The following is a 19,647-nucleotide window of genomic DNA, read 5'->3' as shown; positions in this document are numbered from 1 at the left end:
ATGTGCGCCTTCATGTTCACACTGAACTTATAAGTACATAAGATCATATACCCTCTGTTACATGTGCTCATTCATGTGAGCATATGCAAAAATAAATAGCAATCATTGTTTTAAAGCTTTTACATTGCATAAACAAAGATTTACTGACAAATGTTCATGCTGATGTTTAATTGAAGTTTTCTCTTGAGTGTCTGCATTGTCAAAGCCTCGTGTATTGATGAAATAATTTTCTTTTATAATAATTCTGGGTACAACCATTAAAAATAGAAAAAAAGAACACAAAAACATCAATTAGTATTAAGACGAAGGAATGTTTAGTCATATTACCTCATCATCATTTGTGTTGTTTTTATCGTTTTTAGTTGAAACTGTTACACCTACTGCACTGTTATGGATGTTACAAGAAAGCAAAGTAATTGTTTCTGGTAGACCTAGAAAGCATGTTGTGTGCAAAAATGAGGCTATCACATGTACTATACAATTTGATTCTGGAGATTGTTTAGCCTTCTGACTCACCTCATGCCACAAAGTGTTGCTACGCATTGTTCATATTTTTTACCAATAATATTGTATATATAATCATGATCAGTGTCCCATGAACATCTTACTACAACTGCATCTATAGCAATCTCTTTGCAGTCCCCTTCAGGCTCCTCCGCGTGTCTTGAATATACAAATATAGGAAATACAGCTCCAACCTGTTGAGGCATCTTTGAATCAGTCCAAAAGGAGTAGAATCCTCCACAACTTCTCAATGGCGGACAGGTGTTTAGGAGACGATTGCCTTTGAAAAGTAAGGACAGTTTATAATGTATTTGCTGTTTGCTGCTTGATGCAACCAATGATATACAGCCCCCATTATGGGGGCTGTATATCATTGATGCAACTCTGCATATGCAGAAAAGTTTATAGCTGCTTCATTTTATTGCTGCTTATCGCAATAGAACACAGTATTCTACTTGTAAAGAAAAGGAATTTATTTTATGTTGAATTATAAAATACTAAAAGACAAAAATTCATTGACAGCTTTTCACTGCATCAACTCAACTTAGTTCTGCAATGTCTGCAGGCTTTTCACAAGGACTTATATCCCACTGAAGCATTTAAATATGTGACTGATGTCAAATAATATATATATATATATATTTATATATATATATATATATATATATATATATATATCTATGAGGCAACTTAGTTGTTTTATGGCAGGAAGCCAACTCTCATTGGTAATGGGATTTGTGTCCCTTGCCTGAGCTCTGAGCTGCACTGATGAGGCTTAATCGTATATCAAGGACGTTTATCAAACTGAAGTATTTAAATATGTGACTGATGCCAAATAACATACATACAGCTTCCTTTGCATATCTTCTGATGAACCACTTTGCCTTCACTGAAAAAACTTTACTTGTTATGGAAATTAAAAAACTTCTGTCTATTCGAAGTTACATATATGAATAGAGAAAAGCTAATCAGGCAACAGTCTGTAAAAGTGAAACTACATGAAAAGAAACTATCGAAATGGCTTCATAATGATAAATTATAATAACTAATTATACTATAGAGTATATTTTTAAGTTTGATTGATTTACCTGCTTCTCCTGTAAACCGGAACCATTTCAAGTTTTCATGGAAGTCACAGGCATATCCGTCATTAGCATGTGGCCCAAATCCTGGTCTTATGTCTGATCCATTGTGATCCATCCTCCAGCTACGAGTCAGATTTGTTGCGGTCTGGCAAGCTTGAAGGTCACCAATTGCTGCACTGTCATTGGAAAAAGGTGTTGAGGATACAAAGGAGTCATGGTGGGTGCTTTCAGCTGTTGCGACAACAGAGGTTGTACTTGTCCAATCATCGTCTTTGTAATGACCCTCTGTTTAAAAGGATTATTAACTATAAGTGCTGGATTGGTGGTTCAAGTAGTTGGTTTATGGTTTGCGAATTTAAAGGACTGTATTTCAGGTGTAGATTTAATGTCAAGAATTAGACTGGTTTGTTTTAGCTGAAAACTTAAAAACAGATTATATTTATTAAAAATTCAAACTTTCAATTGCAAAAACATAAAATATATGAAGGCTAATCAAGTCAATGGCTGATACTAATTGCGCAAGTCTAAAAATATAAAGAGTGATACAAGAGCAGAGTGATACGTAGAGCGTGAGTAAAATATGGAATTCGAATTGTTTCTGATCTACGCAGGCTTATATATGTTTGCCTAATCAGTCAAGCAATCATTACATCCGTAGATCACAGACGATTGGGCGCTGCAAAGCTTCCTAGGAAGTAAGCGAGTAAGTACAAAGAAGCAGATAACAATTATGCTAAGCAATAAAATAGCAGGTGTTAGGAAGTTGGAATAACAAATCGGCGTGTCAGGCTACCAAGAGTCCAGAAAGCTGTTTCCTAATTATATCAAAAATGGTTAAATAAAAGGGGATGAGTAGTTCTGTAAGAGGTGTATAATGCTCTTACGACAGGATACATAAATACTAATATAGAAGTTGATTAACATGATGAGTTCTTTTGTTTCACAATGACAGGTATTCATGGGCTGTGTAACTAAAGATTACAAATGCTGGGCGCTTCACACCTCCCCAGCCAATGAGTCTCTAGCTCTACATATAGCTTAGAGACCCATTCTGTCCCAGAATAGTAAAGAATAAAAAATGTATATAGGTATATATAGACAGTTAGAGTATAATAATTTGTGGTACACATTCCGTGTGGTGATGTCCGTGTAGTGTGGCTTCCATTGTCGGATAAAAATTAATTGTATAAGAATCATTGTTCGTTCTTGGTAGTTGAAGTTTAAAGTGGTAGTTTCTGGACTATTGGTAGTTTCTGGACTATTGGTAATTGACACGTCGGATTTGTCCTTCCTTTACAATAATGGTGCTGTGTCCATGCAGATCTACAATAACAGTGAAGCAGCAGAAAGTATGCAACTAATTAATATAATGTTATATTTGACCTTATAGAAGTAAACCTTATAATCCATATTTTTGCACTACCTCTGTATCAAAAACATTTTATTACTACTTCAAAACGGGGTAGGCTATCAAATAGGAATTATAAAGCTTTTACAAATCAATTCTAAATAAAGGGGTTGTCTACTCGACTCAATGAAATATAGTTCAATATAGATTATAGACTCAATAACTTTTTTTTTTTTTTTATATGCCATGAGTTAAATATAAAGTTAAATTTAATGTTTCCTCCTTTCCCCCTTCAATCGCAATCTGCTGTGCAGATGTGTAGTTAGTGTTGGTTATTAATGTGACGGCATTTTGAAGTAAAGTAAATATGCGTAGAAACTCGCCAGGTGAATGAATGTGGTTATAGTCAGTGTCAATCCTCATAATTGTCGTAGAAATAGTGTTGATAGCTGTATCTTCCATGGTATAGTTGAGAGGGGGCAAATGTGGGAAGGCAACTCCTCCAAATATCTGTGTGTCTATATTTCCTAAACATAAATCATTCTAGCGCCAGCACAACAGTTCTTGTTCCTTTTATATGCGAATGGTAATCAGTGCAGCTGCAGCTCAATGGGTCTCTTGACATTGTCATTAAACTTTTAGCAGAGGAGTTTGCCATTTCTGAGTACAGGATAAAGTACCTGCTTTAGGGGTTGCTTATAGAAATATCACAACCCCTGCCAAACTCCAGATGGGACTGGTATTCTGGCTACCAGCTAGCTCAGTTAGTTGGACTCCGGTGTAATATAGGAAGTACGTGTTGCGTCATGGCTTGAGCACTATCATTGTTTTTAGGCTAAAACTCAAAGCATGGTTACGAAATGCTTGAAAGGGGAAGGTATCAGAATGAGAAATAATCATCTTGCTTTTTAGGGGACCAGCTCGCATGTCATAGGAAGAAATTCCTGATAAGTATCAAAATAGCTAAATGGGAATACAAACAAAATTATATACTAGCAAAAATTGTGGTACTGCGCAATTCAAATTTAGAAAGTCGAATAAAATACTCAATGGATACTATAATCTCTATATCAAAATATATTTAGAAGTAAAAAATAAAACTATTGTCTTATTTCTAATACTTTCCATTAGCAACTAAAGCATCTATTTGCGAGGGCACGTTGATCCTAAGCCATAGGTTTGCTGAGCCATGATCTATGCCGACATATCCAAATTTACTCAAACAGTCCATTCCAATAATTAATGCATATGGGCAGTCACTTGAAACCAAAATTGTCCCAATGGTTTCGATTACATCTTCAACATGTAGTTTACGGTATGCTTGACCTATGTCTTTTTCTGCATGGTTGCTCACGAATCTAATTGATCTAGAGCTACATTTCAACGTTTTATCCAAGGTTAATTGCTTACAGAGTTCATGACTCATCGCGCTGGTATGAGCGCTACTGTCTATCAAAGCATTGGTCTTTGTTCTATTTATGCATACTATTGCTAGTGACACGTGCGCAAGATCAGCAGCTAGCACGGCTATATTATGTACCATGAGGGTTCTATAAATTGACTTCTGCACAACAAAATCTGCATATATGACAATCACCAATTTTACAATTTTGCAGTGGAAAGCACTGGTGCAGTAATGTACTAAATTTCTTTTGTACAAGTCAAAGTTCAGCTCATATGGTTTGTGTACAGCGCCAACATCAGGAAGTATGCAAACAGGAATTTCAGGAAATTTAAATCCGGCTATAGCGTGATCCGTTCTGCATAGCATAGGTTTCTGACCACTTGTTACACCACATGACACAAACAATATCAAAAGTGTGAGTAGTGTTCGCGCATCAGTGATTTGGTTGTAAAATCTAGGAAACGCTCTACGCCTGTCAACAATAGTTGATTTATTGCTTATAGGGTCAGTCAGTGTGATGGCATTCTTAGAGTTAATCTGTGCACAAATACTATCAGTCTCAGCTGGCTCAATGTCACTGTCTATATCAAATGAGTAAATGCACAAATCATCGGAGTTGTCACTATTCTCTTCCACAACAAAATCAACTACTTCGACAAAAGAATTGCAATCAAATACTGCACAATTGTCTAAAGCCATATTGTCATTCGGGGGTCGTCTGGCAGGTGGTTTAGTCTGAGTAGGGTATGCTTGGCGGTCATGGTGTGGAGTCGGCCCCCTTTGTTGCTGCGGGTATGGTGGCGGCGAATACATTGGAATGTCGTAGTATTGGTTTGAATTTTGCCAACCATTGTTCAAAACGGGAAAATGATCGGGTGGTTTGTGGTTGTGCACAAATGGTTCTTCCGGCCCATGTTGGAAAACGTTATATGGGGGCCGTGTTGCAGCACCTGTATGACGCGACGCTAAACCAAATTTTTGCAGATGTTCATATGAATCATATGGGTTATTTTGACCTTTGAACCCCTTTTCAGATTTCTCAAAATTTCGGTTTTGAGGTGGCATGTCAAACCCCTTAGTTTCGGCAGCTTTACTTTTGCCACTGCCCAGTCTATTAATTGCTTGTTGACCAGTCTCTACAGAACATGCCATTTTTACTAGCTTTTCTATTGAACTTTCTGAAACTGTAAGCATATTTTCTCTAATGCTATCACATAAATTAAGCTTAAAATGTAATGATACAAATGGGTCGGAAAGGCGTGCTCCACTATTGGCCACCACCTGCCGAAACCTCCGGTAATAATCCTTAACGGGCTCACCCTGTTTCTGGTGAGTTACCGATACCTCCAGCGCAGCTTGATCAGAGCCGCGACTAGCATCTAGTTTAGTCCTAAGTCTTATGCACAGTCCACTAAACTCTATCGACTTATCATCGCTAATGATCTCGTCATAGTATGTCTTGGGAATACCCTGCAGATAAAATCCCAGCACAGCCACTTTGCTGCTATTTGGCACTGAATTGAAAACACAACTTGTCTCAAATTTGCACAGAAATTCATGCCATGTCAATTCGGCGGAATCGCCATTAAAACACTTTAATGAAAATTTTAACCAGTCTTTTGGATTCGAATTAAAACAGTTTTCAGAAATAATTGACTTACCGTCTGCATCGTCTGCTTCATTGGATAAGTCTCCTAAGGTCGGAGTTCTGGCGAGAGTTGTTTTGGCTTCAGAGCCTGCGAGTAGCCTCAGCTTGTTGTTGAAGGAGATCGAACTTTTCTGCACAGTGTCGCTTAGTCGAGTTACCATATCTCCAAAAGTTCTTTCAAGTCGGTTTAGAGTTTCATCGACTTCCTCACGTAATTTACCTATACTCCGCTCTTGCTGAACTAACAACTTTTCTTCCAATTCCTCAAATCTTCCATTAGTTTCTTGTTTAAATGTTTTCAAGCTATTCAAAATATCCTCAGTCGTAGGAGAAGACATGATTTTTAATACACTTGTTAGGAAAAATTTTCACAATTAAAATTGAAATTTTCTGCCAACTATCCGGTTCGCGGGACCATTGTAATGACCCTCTGTTTAAAAGGATTATTAACTATAAGTGCTGGATTGGTGGTTCAAGTAGTTGGTTTATGGTTTGCGAATTTAAAGGACTGTATTTCAGGTGTAGATTTAATGTCAAGAATTAGACTGGTTTGTTTTAGCTGAAAACTTAAAAACAGATTATATTTATTAAAAATTCAAACTTTCAATTGCAAAAACATAAAATATATGAAGGCTAATCAAGTCAATGGCTGATACTAATTGCGCAAGTCTAAAAATATAAAGAGTGATACAAGAGCAGAGTGATACGTAGAGCGTGAGTAAAATATGGAATTCGAATTGTTTCTGATCTACGCAGGCTTATATATGTTTGCCTAATCAGTCAAGCAATCATTACATCCGTAGATCACAGACGATTGGGCGCTGCAAAGCTTCCTAGGAAGTAAGCGAGTAAGTACAAAGAAGCAGATAACAATTATGCTAAGCAATAAAATAGCAGGTGTTAGGAAGTTGGAATAACAAATCGGCGTGTCAGGCTACCAAGAGTCCAGAAAGCTGTTTCCTAATTATATCAAAAATGGTTAAATAAAAGGGGATGAGTAGTTCTGTAAGAGGTGTATAATGCTCTTACGACAGGATACATAAATACTAATATAGAAGTTGATTAACATGATGAGTTCTTTTGTTTCACAATGACAGGTATTCATGGGCTGTGTAACTAAAGATTACAAATGCTGGGCGCTTCACATCTTCAGTGTAAACAAATTTGGTGGTACTAGAAGTTTCTAGATTCTCTGAAAAGTCTCTTTTTCCTGCGAGTAAAAGAAAATGCAATCAAAACACATTTCAGGTTGAAGCAACTCAGATTTTGTTCTTACTTTGAAAAAAACAATGTTTTTCACGATCCTCATAAAGTTGAAATAAGTAGATTCTATAAACTGTCAATCAATGATACATATACTTTTATATATATATATGCATTGTTAATAGAAATTAGCTGATAACAGGACAGGAGCCTCACACAGAATGCCTATACTATCACAAGCAATTACACCTGCTATAAAAGTGCTTGAAAATGCTAACTGTTGGACTGCTGGCAGCTGCACTATTTAGAAAGATAGGACAAGGCGCTGGCCATTATTAAAGTTTAAGCTAGCAGTGAGAGTGATGTAAAGCTGTATATCTTGTTCTACAGATACTGAATTATGGGTTGATATCTTTTAGCTTATTTTCTATTGTAATAATGTATTTTTATTATTTGCTCTAAGCTATCAGGAATTTAGTTCTTCGAAAGCGAATAAAAATTTAAACTGGCTTGCTGGTATTAATACAAATGCTTTATAAATACAGCTGCAACAGCATGAATTAGCCCACTAATGGTTCAACTATTCTAACATACGCCAGATGGCTAGATTGTTTCAAAAGAGTTCCACTCATTTTATTTGTCTCACTGGGCACTGCCAGCAATGCGTTTAATCTGTACAATAACGATAAATGGCTCTATAGCCATATATTTGTAGTTGCTGTCATCAAGTATACCAACATGAATTATTACAGTTTTAAGTTTAGTTTCTCACAAGCGTAATGGATCTTCTTTAAAAAGACCAAAAGGTTTTTTACGCTGCTTGTATCTGAAACACAATTAAGATAAGTAAATGACTATAGATTTGCAATTTAAATTATACAGTTACGCTTTAGTCAGAAATACTGAACAACTTTTAATACCTGATAGAGAATGATTTAATAAAGCTGTCTATACATACAGCGTAAGCAAGACCAATAACTTTACATATCTGACTGACTTTGGTAGATGTGCATATGTAGTTTGCATTTAGACTAACCTGATAAATACTTTCCCATGAAGGTAAATCCTCCAACAATGAATATAACAAACAGACAGATGATAATGATGATAACCACAATGCACTTCTTCTTCTCTATAACAACATCTGTAATTCCAATATAATGTGTAACTTGCAAACTTTTTTTAGTTGCATGCAATAGTTCTAATAAAACAGCTTGTAGAGTTAATAAATCAACAACATATAACTATTAAAATAGACAAAATAAGATGAAATATTTGGACATCATTTTTTTTACTATGTTTGTGTTTTGGTAAAAATTGATTTTGTTGTCAACCACACTTATATTTAACTATCAACTACTGAGTACTTATGCCAGTATCAATTTTATCAAAGAACCAAAGCAAACTAACAGAGTTATTTCTTTCAGTAGACAAAATACCCTCGCCAATCTTGAGGAAATCATAGACTGAGAAGACTCATTTTGCTTTGCACATTCAAAGGAAGCAAACAAACATTGGCAAGGCAGAATCAGATATTATCTTTAGTTGGCAGATAGCGTGTTTGTGAAGCAATGCTTGTATTTGGTTTTTGTCCTTTTTAAACATGCTATCATAGTTGACCATATAATGAATATATAAGTTTAATAAAGAACTTCCTTGTGCCTTTCTGTTAAATTAGCATGTTTAAGGTGAATAAATCATCAGTATTGTGGAGGACTAGACAAATATACTAGTTATGCTTTTATCCTTAAATATCTGCGTTCATTATTACAACCCTACGTACGAATTTCTCATATATCCTATTATATAACACTTTGTATCTAGGCCTGCCACACAGGCCTGCCATAACGCATTTATGTGTTTTATGTAATTATTATGTAAGTGCGCGGAGAAAGACCAGTATATAAGGAGGAGGCGCAAGCCACCTCATTGGGATAATTGCGAGCTCGATGCTGTTGATGCTGTTGTTGCACATGTACTCATGATTTTATATACATAATAAATAGACTAACTTCACTCACACGAACTGATCACGTTTATGCCTGCCTGGGTGGCTTAGACAGGACCATTCTACCAGAACTGATCTGGCTCCGGATAAGAACTGCCTGAGAGATACCTTAGGAAGGCTAGGGGTTGGGTTGGGCTGCGCTGCGACTAGACCTGATCAGAGATGAAATAGTATTAGAGATCAGGCCCTACAGTAAGCTAGCCCAGGACCTAGACTAGCCAAGATAGGGACTTAGAGAGCAGGCTGTATTAAGGTTCCAAGCGAGCCTGAGATTGGTCAACAACCACGGCCTGATTAGACCACTAGATGTGTCAGGCAGGCCTACTAGGGAAAGGCCTAGAGTTCAGGCTGCACTGGCTTGTTAGGATAGTAAGGCTGGCTCAGCTACCAGGGTCAGGCCTTTACACTGGTGGCAGCAGTGGGATAGAATAAACCCACAAAGAGGACTAACAAGGCACAATCATGGCCAGACGCACTCGCAGCACGGAACGACCGGGAGTCCCCCAAAGGGAAGGACTAGATGGTCTAGAGCGACTGACGAATGCACTGGAGAGAATGATTGTTAACCAAGAGGTGCAGAAGAATCAGGGACCCCCAGTACTCAGAGAGACATTCAAGGCTCCTGAGTACAATGGGAACGGTGATGTGGAGGCCTTCATAGGGCAGTTCAATGATGTGGCTACCGCGGACGACTGGGGAGCCAGATCCGCCCTACTACGCATTCGAGGAAGGCTGAGAGAGCAGGCCAAGGAATATGGACATGGACAGACGCTGCAGGTAATATTTAACAACCTCCGGGCCAGGTTTGGCATGACCCCCAAGGAAGCGAGAACTGAGCTACAAGGCCTGAGGAAAGAACATCACACTACATTATTTGAGCATGCTACTCGAATAGAAAAACTCACGAGTATTGCGTTCGAGAAGCTATTCGATCGCGTGAAAGAGGAGATGGCGGTGGACACTTTTTGCGGGTCGTTAGGTAACATATACCTACAAAGACACCTATTGGCAGTACCCACCTCCAACCTGGAGACCGCCGTGAGAGCGGGAAACGAGTACCTGCAGATACGGCCCGATATGACCACCAGGCAGAACCACCCGATGAGATCCTGAATAAGGGCAGTTCAGCTAGAAGGATTCGAGCAGGCCGAAGAAGAGCAGGCTCTTGGAGAGCAGGCTGTAGTGGCCCGAACTGCCCCTGACCCGCTAGGGGCACTCCTGGCAACGATGAGAGACCTAAAGAGAGAGGTGGCTGACCTGAAAACACAAATCAATCAGCCATGGGCTTTTCCGCAGCAGGTGACACAGGAAAGAGGGGTGATCAAGTGCTGGGAGTGCAATCTAGCAGGTCACTGGAGGAGGAACTGCCCAGGAAGCAGACCAGTGGCAGCGCCGCCCCGATACCGAACCAAGGAAACGCCTACCGCCCGCAGCAGTAGGGCAACCTACTGGCGGCAATAGGGCACCAAGAGTTCATAACCGCAGAAAACTGAGGGAGGCAGGCGGAATGAAGGCAGAGGTGGACCCAGAAGGCTGGCTCTACCCCGCAAACTTGGTGGCTCCCGCCCGCAGGCCTCTGGTGGGAATGGTTCACACCTATAACCCGTACCAGAGCCTAGAGGGTCTAGACGGAGACGAAGGAGATAAGGAGGTGGATCCTCGGGAGTCGCCACAGGCGGCCCGACAGGCCCAAAGGCATTATATCCGCCAAATCCAGAGGCGGGCTAGACTACGAGAGACTTCGGAAAATGTCGGAAGTCTAGAGGGAAGTGCAACCAGAATGAACAACTTCAAGAGATCTGGGCCGCGAGGGTCGGGACAGGGAGCAGATCCGGCATCGGCTGGAGCTCTCGGGAGACCTAAGCGCAGATCGGGAAGGAGGGGGAATTTAGCCTCGGTTGAACACTCCCAGAAACAAGAATGACCTAGGCCAGGGGAAGAAGGCCCAGACGGCGCTGATCGTTTCCAGAGATTTAGACAGGGCAGATCGGGAGCGAGAGCCAGCTCATCAGAGGCTGAGCCTCTCCAGAGATCTGTACTCTCCGGATCGGGAGCAAAAGAAGACCCAGCCATGGTGGAGCACTTCTAGAGACCAGGGTGTTGCAGATCCAGGAATGGGGAGGGCTTGATCGAGCCTACCCCCCCCCCCCTCCAGGGATCTGTGTTAGAGGAGAGACGAGAGCCAAACCAAGTTGGCCCCCTCCGGAGTGGAGACCCAGGCCAACGCCTGAGTCCGGTGTCGGGTCCGACAGGCCGGTACGGGGAGAGCACAATGCCAGCTACTCCCGAGAAAAGCCTGGCAAACCAGCTCGAAGAGAGTCCACCACCGGACAGGCCTCGGGGTCATCCACAAAAAAAATATTCCAAAGAGGCGTATAACAACGCCTGCGGAATGGGGGAGCTACCAAAGATTGGGGCCTTTGAAAAGCCTCATAAGTCAAGCTATTTCCTGCCGGGAAAAGTGTAGAGACAAGACCTGTTTTTCTTCATAGACACCAGCTGCAACACGAACCTGTTGTCTAAGAAAGTATTTGACAGGATGCCGGAAAGGATTAAAGCACAGCTAGAGGAAAATGACCGGTATGGACTCATGGCGGACGGGAGCAAGCTCCAGCTCTACGGGCTAATCCGACTAACCGGAAGAATCCGCGACGTACCGATTGAGAAGAATCTCATTGTGAGTCAGATCAGCGAGGATGCCACTCTGGGAATGCCCTTCCTGATCTCACACCGATGCAACATGGAATTTGACTAACCGGTCATCTCCATTGGAGACAGAAAGCTCACCTGCACAGACAAGTACGGCAGGCTAATGGTGTCTAAGGTGCATACCTGGAAGAAGGTCACCATTCCACCATTGTTCGAGGTAAGGGTGGCGAGAAGAATCTCGGCCAGATATTATGTACCAGTGAGTATAATAGAGGGCTCCAACTCGCACCTTTCCGTGGCACGTAGCCTAAATCAACCCGGAGACCAGGGTGATGTGGCCGTGCAATGCCTGAACCCGGGCAGTCACCCCATAGAGCTGGCGGCCGGACACGTGATAGGCTCGTACACCGCCATCAGGGCAGAGGATGTGCAGGCCGAGCTCTGGTCGGAACGGGAAAACTTCGACACCGAGGCGGTTGGAGTAGGTTGTGCAGCTGTACACGCCGGGAGAGTAGTGCCTGAGCATCTGGTCAAACTATACCATCAGGCCGTCCGAGGTTGTTTACACGACCAGGAGAGACAGAAACTAGCCGCCCTGCTGGCCAAATACCAAAACGTATTCAGTAAATACGATGGTGACGTAGGGCGAACTAATCTGGTGAAACATAGCATACCGCTGATAGAAGGAGCCAGACCCTTTAGACAACCTCATCACAGGTTGGGACCCCTCAAGGAGGCAGAGGCAGACAGACAGGTGACCGAATTGTTAGAGAAGGGCCTGATTGAGCCTGCTAATGGGGCGTGGAGCCCTCCGGTGGTCATGGTACGGAAAAAGGATGGTGGATGGAGGTTCTGCATTGACTACAGGCAACTGAATGCCATAACCCAACGGGACGCCTACCCGATTCCAAGAATCGACGAGAGCCTGGATGCCTTGGCAGGAAGTCGATTTATTAGCACGCTAGACCTGACCAGTGGGTACTGGCAAGTGCCCTTGGATCAGGAGGCCTAGGAAAGATCTGCATTCGCAACGCAGAGCAGACTGTGGAAGTGAAAGGTGCTGCCGTTCAGACTGACGTCGGCCCCCGCCACTTTCCAGAGATTGATGGAGTCGGTACTGCAAGGACTCCACTGGAAACTCTTTTGCTCTACCTGGATGACATTATCGTCATTGCCCCCGACTTCGAGACTCACCTGGCCCGCTTGGAGAAAGTCTTCCAGAGACTGGCAACTGCCAGGCCAAAGCTAAAACCTTCCAAGTGCGAGCTCCTCCAGGAGAAGGTGAGATACCTCGGCCATGTAGTGAGCCCAGAAGGGGTGTCCACGGACCAGGATAAGGCTAAGGCAGTGGTGGAATGGCGAGTTCCCCAAAAAGTAAAGGAACTACAGGCCTTCTTGGGAACCACCGGATATTATAGACAATATCCAAAGGACTACGCCACTAACGCCAAGCCACTCACTGTCTTGACAGGAAAGAGGAAACCATGACAGTGGGGCAACGTAGAACAATCAGCGTTTGAGGCACTCCGGCGTGGCCTAATCCCAGCACCCGTCTTAGGATATTCCAATCTTAAGAACAAGTATATTCTAGACATCGACGCCAGAAATGTGGGGGTGGGAGCTGTGTTGTCTCAGAACCAGAATGGTAGGGAGACGGTAGTAGCCTACTACAGTAAAACACTTAGTCCAGCGAAACAAAATTATTGTGTGACCCGTAAGGAACTCCTGGCGGTGGTAAAAGCCGTCAAGCACTTCCGGCCTTACCTGTACAAACAGCATTTTGTACTCCATACGGACCATGCCTCTCTGAGATAGCTGTGCCAAAGAAGGGAACCGTCGGTTCAGGTGGCCCGGTGGCTGGAGATCCTATCGGAGTTCACATATCAATTGGAACACCGGCCGAGAGTCAAACACGAAAACGCCGACGGACTGAGCCGGCAAGCCTGTCCGGAGAACTGCCGGCAGTGCACAAGGATAGAGGAAAGAAATGGGGGTTCGAGCAAACAAGCCATGCTGAAGGGAGAATCCAGCACGGTGGCGGCCGTCAAGCTACCCGGCGAGCGAAATTTTTGCCAGTTGGTGCAGAGTCAAGTGGAAGGAACCCAAGCCGTGGCTAGAATGTACTGGGCCATACAAAGCGACCAGGAATTACCGGAGGAAGAGTTAACCCTGGGGAGTAATGAGCTCCGGATTCTACATAGAAGACGGGAAGCCATGAGGCTGTCGACTAACGGTGTAGTGGAAGTCAGGCTAGCAGCGAACGGCCACCCCAGATGGTGTACCCTATGCCCCCGGGCAGACCGGAACTGGGTGATTTGGGAGACGCACAGACTGGCCCATGCAGGGGTACACAAGAGGGCAAAAAGGCTACTACTAAACTGGTACTGGCCGAGGTTGAACGCAGACGTGCGACGCCTCATCAAAACCTGTGAGGTCTGTCAGGTAGCAAAAGCCGGGGGAACCACGCAGCAAAAAGTAGGCTCCGGTTATATACCGGACGACCTTGGCAGAAATTGGCAGTCGACCTGGTGGGACCGATGCCAGAGACTGACCAGAGAAATAAATGGATCCTAGTAATTAGTGATCACTTTTTTAGATGGCAAAATGCCCTAGCGATTCCGGATGCAACTTCCCCGGTGGTAGCCACGACCCTAGATGAAAGGGTGTTCTGCTATTTTGGCCTACCCGAGGAGTTGCATTCTGACCAAGGGGCCCAGTTTGAATCCAAGCTCATGAGCAAGTTGTGTGGGCTATGGAACGTCATCAAGACGCGGACCACCCTGCACCACCCCCAGGGGAATGGTATCGTGGAGAGAAACAACAGGAGCCTAGGAGACTCTTTGAGAGCCCTACTTCTACGCAGAGGACTGACCAAATGGGATCTGTTACTACCCCAAATCATGAGGGCCTTCCGGGGCACACCCCATTCCGCCGCGGGAGAGACCGCCAATTTTAAGATGATGGGTAGGGAACTCTGACTGCCTGACCAGCTCTCAGAACCAGCTGCCGCAGACAGTCAGGCCAAACAGCCCTATGTCTTAGAATTGGCCAATCGACTGGAAGAGACTTACGAGATCCTTCATGAACGACAGATGAGGGTCCGGATTGAGGATGACGAGGAGCCACCACTGTTTGAGGTAGGAGACCTGGTATTACTTGTGAACAAGAGGCAAAGAAGGGGGGAGAACCCCAAGTTGCAGCCCAAATATGTAGGGCCGTATACGATCACCTAATGTCATGCCAACAATACCTACCAAGTGGAAAGGCAGGGTCAAGTGTCCATGCGGAACGAAGAATGCCTGAAGCCGTACTTTGCGTGCCCAGAGGCGGATGGTAGGGCCCCGGCCACCAGGGAGCCAGCTAGACAACCCAACCTGTGGGGTGCTACCAGGAATAGGAAAAGGAGGAGGGGGGAACTGATGGAGCTGCTGCCCGCCTTAGAGTTCAGCAGAAGAGAACCTCTTCCCAACCACCCATACGGCAAGGAAACATGGACCTCCTCCCCACCACGACTAATAGGGATATGGTCCAGAGACGAATGCTGAAGGCCCTGACGGAGGGAGAGGGTCCTCTTTTGGTGGACCACAGCACTCGGGGAGAGCACGATGATGCCTCTGACCAGACGGCTCTCTCGGAAGTAGAGCAGGACGACCCGGAACCTGAGTCCGACCCAATAGCCTCAGTTGAGCCTATCAGGCCAGGTTCGATAGGGGACGAGGTGGGTGGGACATCGATACCAGGACCCCAAGTCTTCAGAGGACCCGAGCTGGTGGATTCGGCACCCCCCTTGACTCTAGACCGGTTCCAGCCGGGGGAGAGACTCGGATGGAGCCAGAGTTATCCAGGACAGAGAGGCCCGTCGAAATCAAGAGGGACGGAAGGCCCCGGCAAACAACAGGACCACCCGTACGGTACAGGCAGGCAGTATGCCACCGGGTTGACCCCGAGAGTAGAAACCTGGGCATTTCACTGCTCTCTGAAGAGGCTAGGAGCGACATAGCGGCCAGAGAGAGATACGAAGTGCTAAGAACCCGGGTGGGAGAGATAGAGAGGCTGCTCCAGGGAGGAAGCATTAGCCTCGACAAGGAAGGAAAAATACAATACCAAACTCTGAAGGAATCGATGGTAGAATTAAAAAAGGCCTTGACCACCAAAGACCAACCCACAAGGGCGGTAGAAGAAGAACGAGAAGTCCTGGGAGAGGGGGCGAAGGTCACGGAGGCCGTGGAGATATCAGAAGTAGAGAGATTTCCGGCCAGGAAAGATCTGGCCTGAGAAATACCAGCGATAAAGTTGACCGGGGTCAGGGACGAGATTCCATCGGAAACTGACCGCCATTACCCTCATTCAAATTTAGCGCTGCTCCTGGACAGTCCATTCGCAACTTACTCCGAGATAATCAACTGCTTCAGCCAGTCCGCAACTATCTGAACCACGCTTACATGGATAAGAAAAACACAAACCACGAGGCCATAGAAGACGAAGAGTTACAGCAATTGTTAGCCAAACTAGATGACATATTAGAAGAGACAGAGAGTACCAACGATACCGCCGGCTGGCCTGAGAAAGTCAGCGGGAGGTACAACGACTAAGGAGCTGCGCCCGTCAGTACGAATAAGTTTCCTTCGACTCCACCATCCTTAATTGTTAACCCCGGGTTGAACAATTGGGAGGAGAGTGTGGAGGACTGGACAAATATATTAGTTATGCTTTTATCCTTAAATATCTGGGTTCATTCTTACAACCCTACGTACGAATTTCTCATATATCCTATTATATAACACTTTGTATCTAGGCCTGCCACACAGGCCTGCCATAACGCAATTATGTGTTGTTATGTAATAATTATGTAAGTGCGCGGAGAAAGACCAGTATATAAGGAGGAGGCGCAAGCCACCTCATTGGGATAATTGCGAGCTCGATGCTGTTGATGCTGTTGTTGCACATGTATTCATGATTTTATATACATAATAAATAGACTAACTTCACTCACATGAACTGATCACGTTTATGCCTGCCTGGGTAGCTTAGACAGGACCATTCTACCAGAACTGATCTGGTTCCGGATAAGAACTGCCTAGAGATACCTAAGGAAGGCTAGGGGTTGGGTTGGGCTGCGCTGCGACTGGACCTGATCAGAGATGCAGTAGCATTAGAGATCAGGCCCTACAGTAAGCTAGACCGGGACCTAGACTAGCCAAGATAGGGACTCAGGGAGCAGGCTGTATTAGGGTTCTAAGCGAGCCTGAGATTGGTCAACAACCACGGCCTGATCAGACCACTAGGTGTGTCAGACAGGCCGACTAGGGGAAGGCCCAGATTTCAGGCTGCACTGGCTTGTTAGGATAGTAAGGCTGGCTCAGCTACCAGGGTCAGGCCTTTACAATATTTTTATACATCTAGTAAAACTTAGAAAATCTTTTGAAAAACTTTGTTGGGACTGAGGAGAGTTTTCAAAAATAAAATAATGTTTTTTGCGTATACATTTAGCATTTGCAGTAGTTGTTTAATCCTTGGTTTGCTATAATTCTGTTAAGATAATCAAGATATTTAAATGTAGAACTCAAAGTATGAATCAAACAACATGGTTATACAAAATGTTCGTGTTTGATAATTTTAATTTTATTTCATCTACCTGCAATTTTTATTTACACCTACAATTTCTATTTTTTCATCTCTATTTTAGTGTATAATATGACTTCTGAATCCTGAAGGATTCTGAAAACCCATCAAGATTCTGAAGGTATTTAAGGTTGCAGTTGTACGCAAAATACATCATTCTGTGAACTCTTATAGCAAGTAATTTGCTTCAAAAAATTTCACCGCTCTGTTCTCTTGTTAAACATTTGTCATTACAGATTAATTGGAAGAACTAACTATTTGGTCATAAAGAGTGAAAACCAATGAGTTGAAAGTGTTTTTAATGTTTTACTGTAAATTAAGTTATGAGTAAGCTTTAGCGTTCACATACATAATATACAGCATTATGCAGAGTGCAACAATGATATTTCATATTTCGAGTCCTTGCACAAATAATCATCTTTCAAAGGATCAATATATGGCACAATGAACAGCACAATGAATGACTGGTAAACTTTAAGTACCATTTTAATGTATCCATCTGCAGTCTAACTCACAAATAAATTCTATAAAGAATTTTCAATGTGTCTTAAATTTCAGACTTTCAAATTTTCTAATTTTTCACTTTACTAGTGTGATTGTCACGAATGTTGCTAAAAGTTTTGGGTAGAAACCAACTATGAGCATACTTTGTGATGCAGATCCTTGTGAGGCCCTTGGCGGGGCCTTGGGTAGAAGAACCCTTGCAGGGGCCCTTGCTGGGGCTGGCGGTAAATGTGACCTTGATGTAGGTTGAATAGACGCCTGTCCAGGTATATTTGTGTGCACATTCTGAGGAGCAACTGTCCCTGTCAACTATAATATGCATCATGACATCAAAGTTTGTAAAGGCTGCCGTGTGGAGATGACATTTAATTAGCAAGCAACAATGCACTTCTCATACATCAGATTATATTAAGTATATACTAAACAGTATTTCTTAGTATAGACTTAGTTGTTTTAAAAGTTGAATGCTGTAGACAGGTAATGAAAGAATAAATAATGATTAAAATTAACCCCACAGTACCCAGACTTACACAGACTTCTGACAGGATCTTTCATGTTTTACTTCATTTTACACCATTTTGCACCTTTATTTTATAGCATAAAAACAGAAATTGTGATTCTATTTATTAATCCAGTCTTTTATTACGTGGTATATTGACTTGTTAGGATATTGCCAGCTTGATAATTTTGATGTGGTTAATAAGTTAAGTTGTCTCAAAGTTGGAGTGATCTAAATAAAAATGACTTCCAGGTCACATTACTTGATGTAATTCCACCAACTTTAGTAGCATTGTGTAGCAACAAGTTTACTCTTTCTGGACCAAATAAAAGTTTTTCACAATTTTTTTGTGGTATGGCGACTCTACAAAACTTTTGTTACATCTATGTCAAATAGTAAATAAAATGTTTCAGATGTCACAACTATCATACTTTCAGTGCAGTGTTAGCCTTTTGATAGCTAGAAACTTGAATAGTAGATTTCTAGCCAGCACATGAACATTTTAGACTTTAGAATAGTATAAATTTTGGTCCCCATATTGGTTGGGAGACCTCCGTAGCAACCTATCACAGGGGGGTCAAGGTGTTCATTTCATAGAGATTCAGGGTGTCACCAGGACCTGTATGGGGAATGACAACTCTTATAGTTTTCTCTACACTTCTCACCTTCTGCTTCATTGTATTGAGAATAAATGAGTCAACCTTATTTAGCAAACCCTTTCAAATCTTCATTGTAATTATTTCTAGATTATCAAAGTTAAATGCGGAAACATGAATAGATGCCTTGACAAGTTTGACACCGCAGCGGGATATGTTGCACTCAGAGAAATTTTTAATAATTCTATAACTAAATTATATTAGTGTTGCGGCCAGCAGTCTAAAAACAGTTGCTTATGTTATAAGAGTTGTTAACTTTCTATCACATTATATAATTTTTAGATTAGTTACATGCGAGCAGTTTCTTGTTAAGCTAAATATCTGACACAAATGATAATTTGAAATAATTACGTCTAAATAATTGTTAGACCGATGAAGTGAACTCTGGTAGCTTGTAAATCCCGCATTATCAAAATCTCCATTAGTTGGCCTGCAGAGTTCAAGGGGAACATTATAGATTACGGTTGTCATAAAAAACTGTATGCTATCAGCTTTGAAACATTGCTAAAACTACTG

The 19,647-nt window shown here is 42.7% G+C and overlaps 1 protein-coding gene and 1 long non-coding RNA gene across 2 annotated transcripts in view; both read right to left on the bottom strand.

The window, feature by feature from the left end:
- Positions 1–19,647, bottom strand: part of LOC137402059 (uncharacterized) — a 263,439-nt gene that overhangs the window by 16,944 nt on the left and 226,848 nt on the right. The gene's annotated exons all lie outside the window — the stretch shown is intronic.
- Positions 7,137–18,229, bottom strand: LOC137385746 (uncharacterized). The gene is made up of 3 exons (XR_010977800.1): positions 18,120–18,229; positions 8,230–8,337; positions 7,137–7,200 (listed from the first exon to the last, which is right to left on the bottom strand). It is a non-coding gene; the product is annotated as an uncharacterized lncRNA (long non-coding RNA).

Source organism: Watersipora subatra, chromosome 1 (genome assembly GCF_963576615.1).
Source record: "Watersipora subatra chromosome 1, tzWatSuba1.1, whole genome shotgun sequence".
NCBI lineage: Eukaryota > Metazoa > Bryozoa > Gymnolaemata > Cheilostomatida > Watersiporidae > Watersipora > Watersipora subatra.
This window is presented reverse-complemented; position numbering and strand designations above follow the sequence as displayed.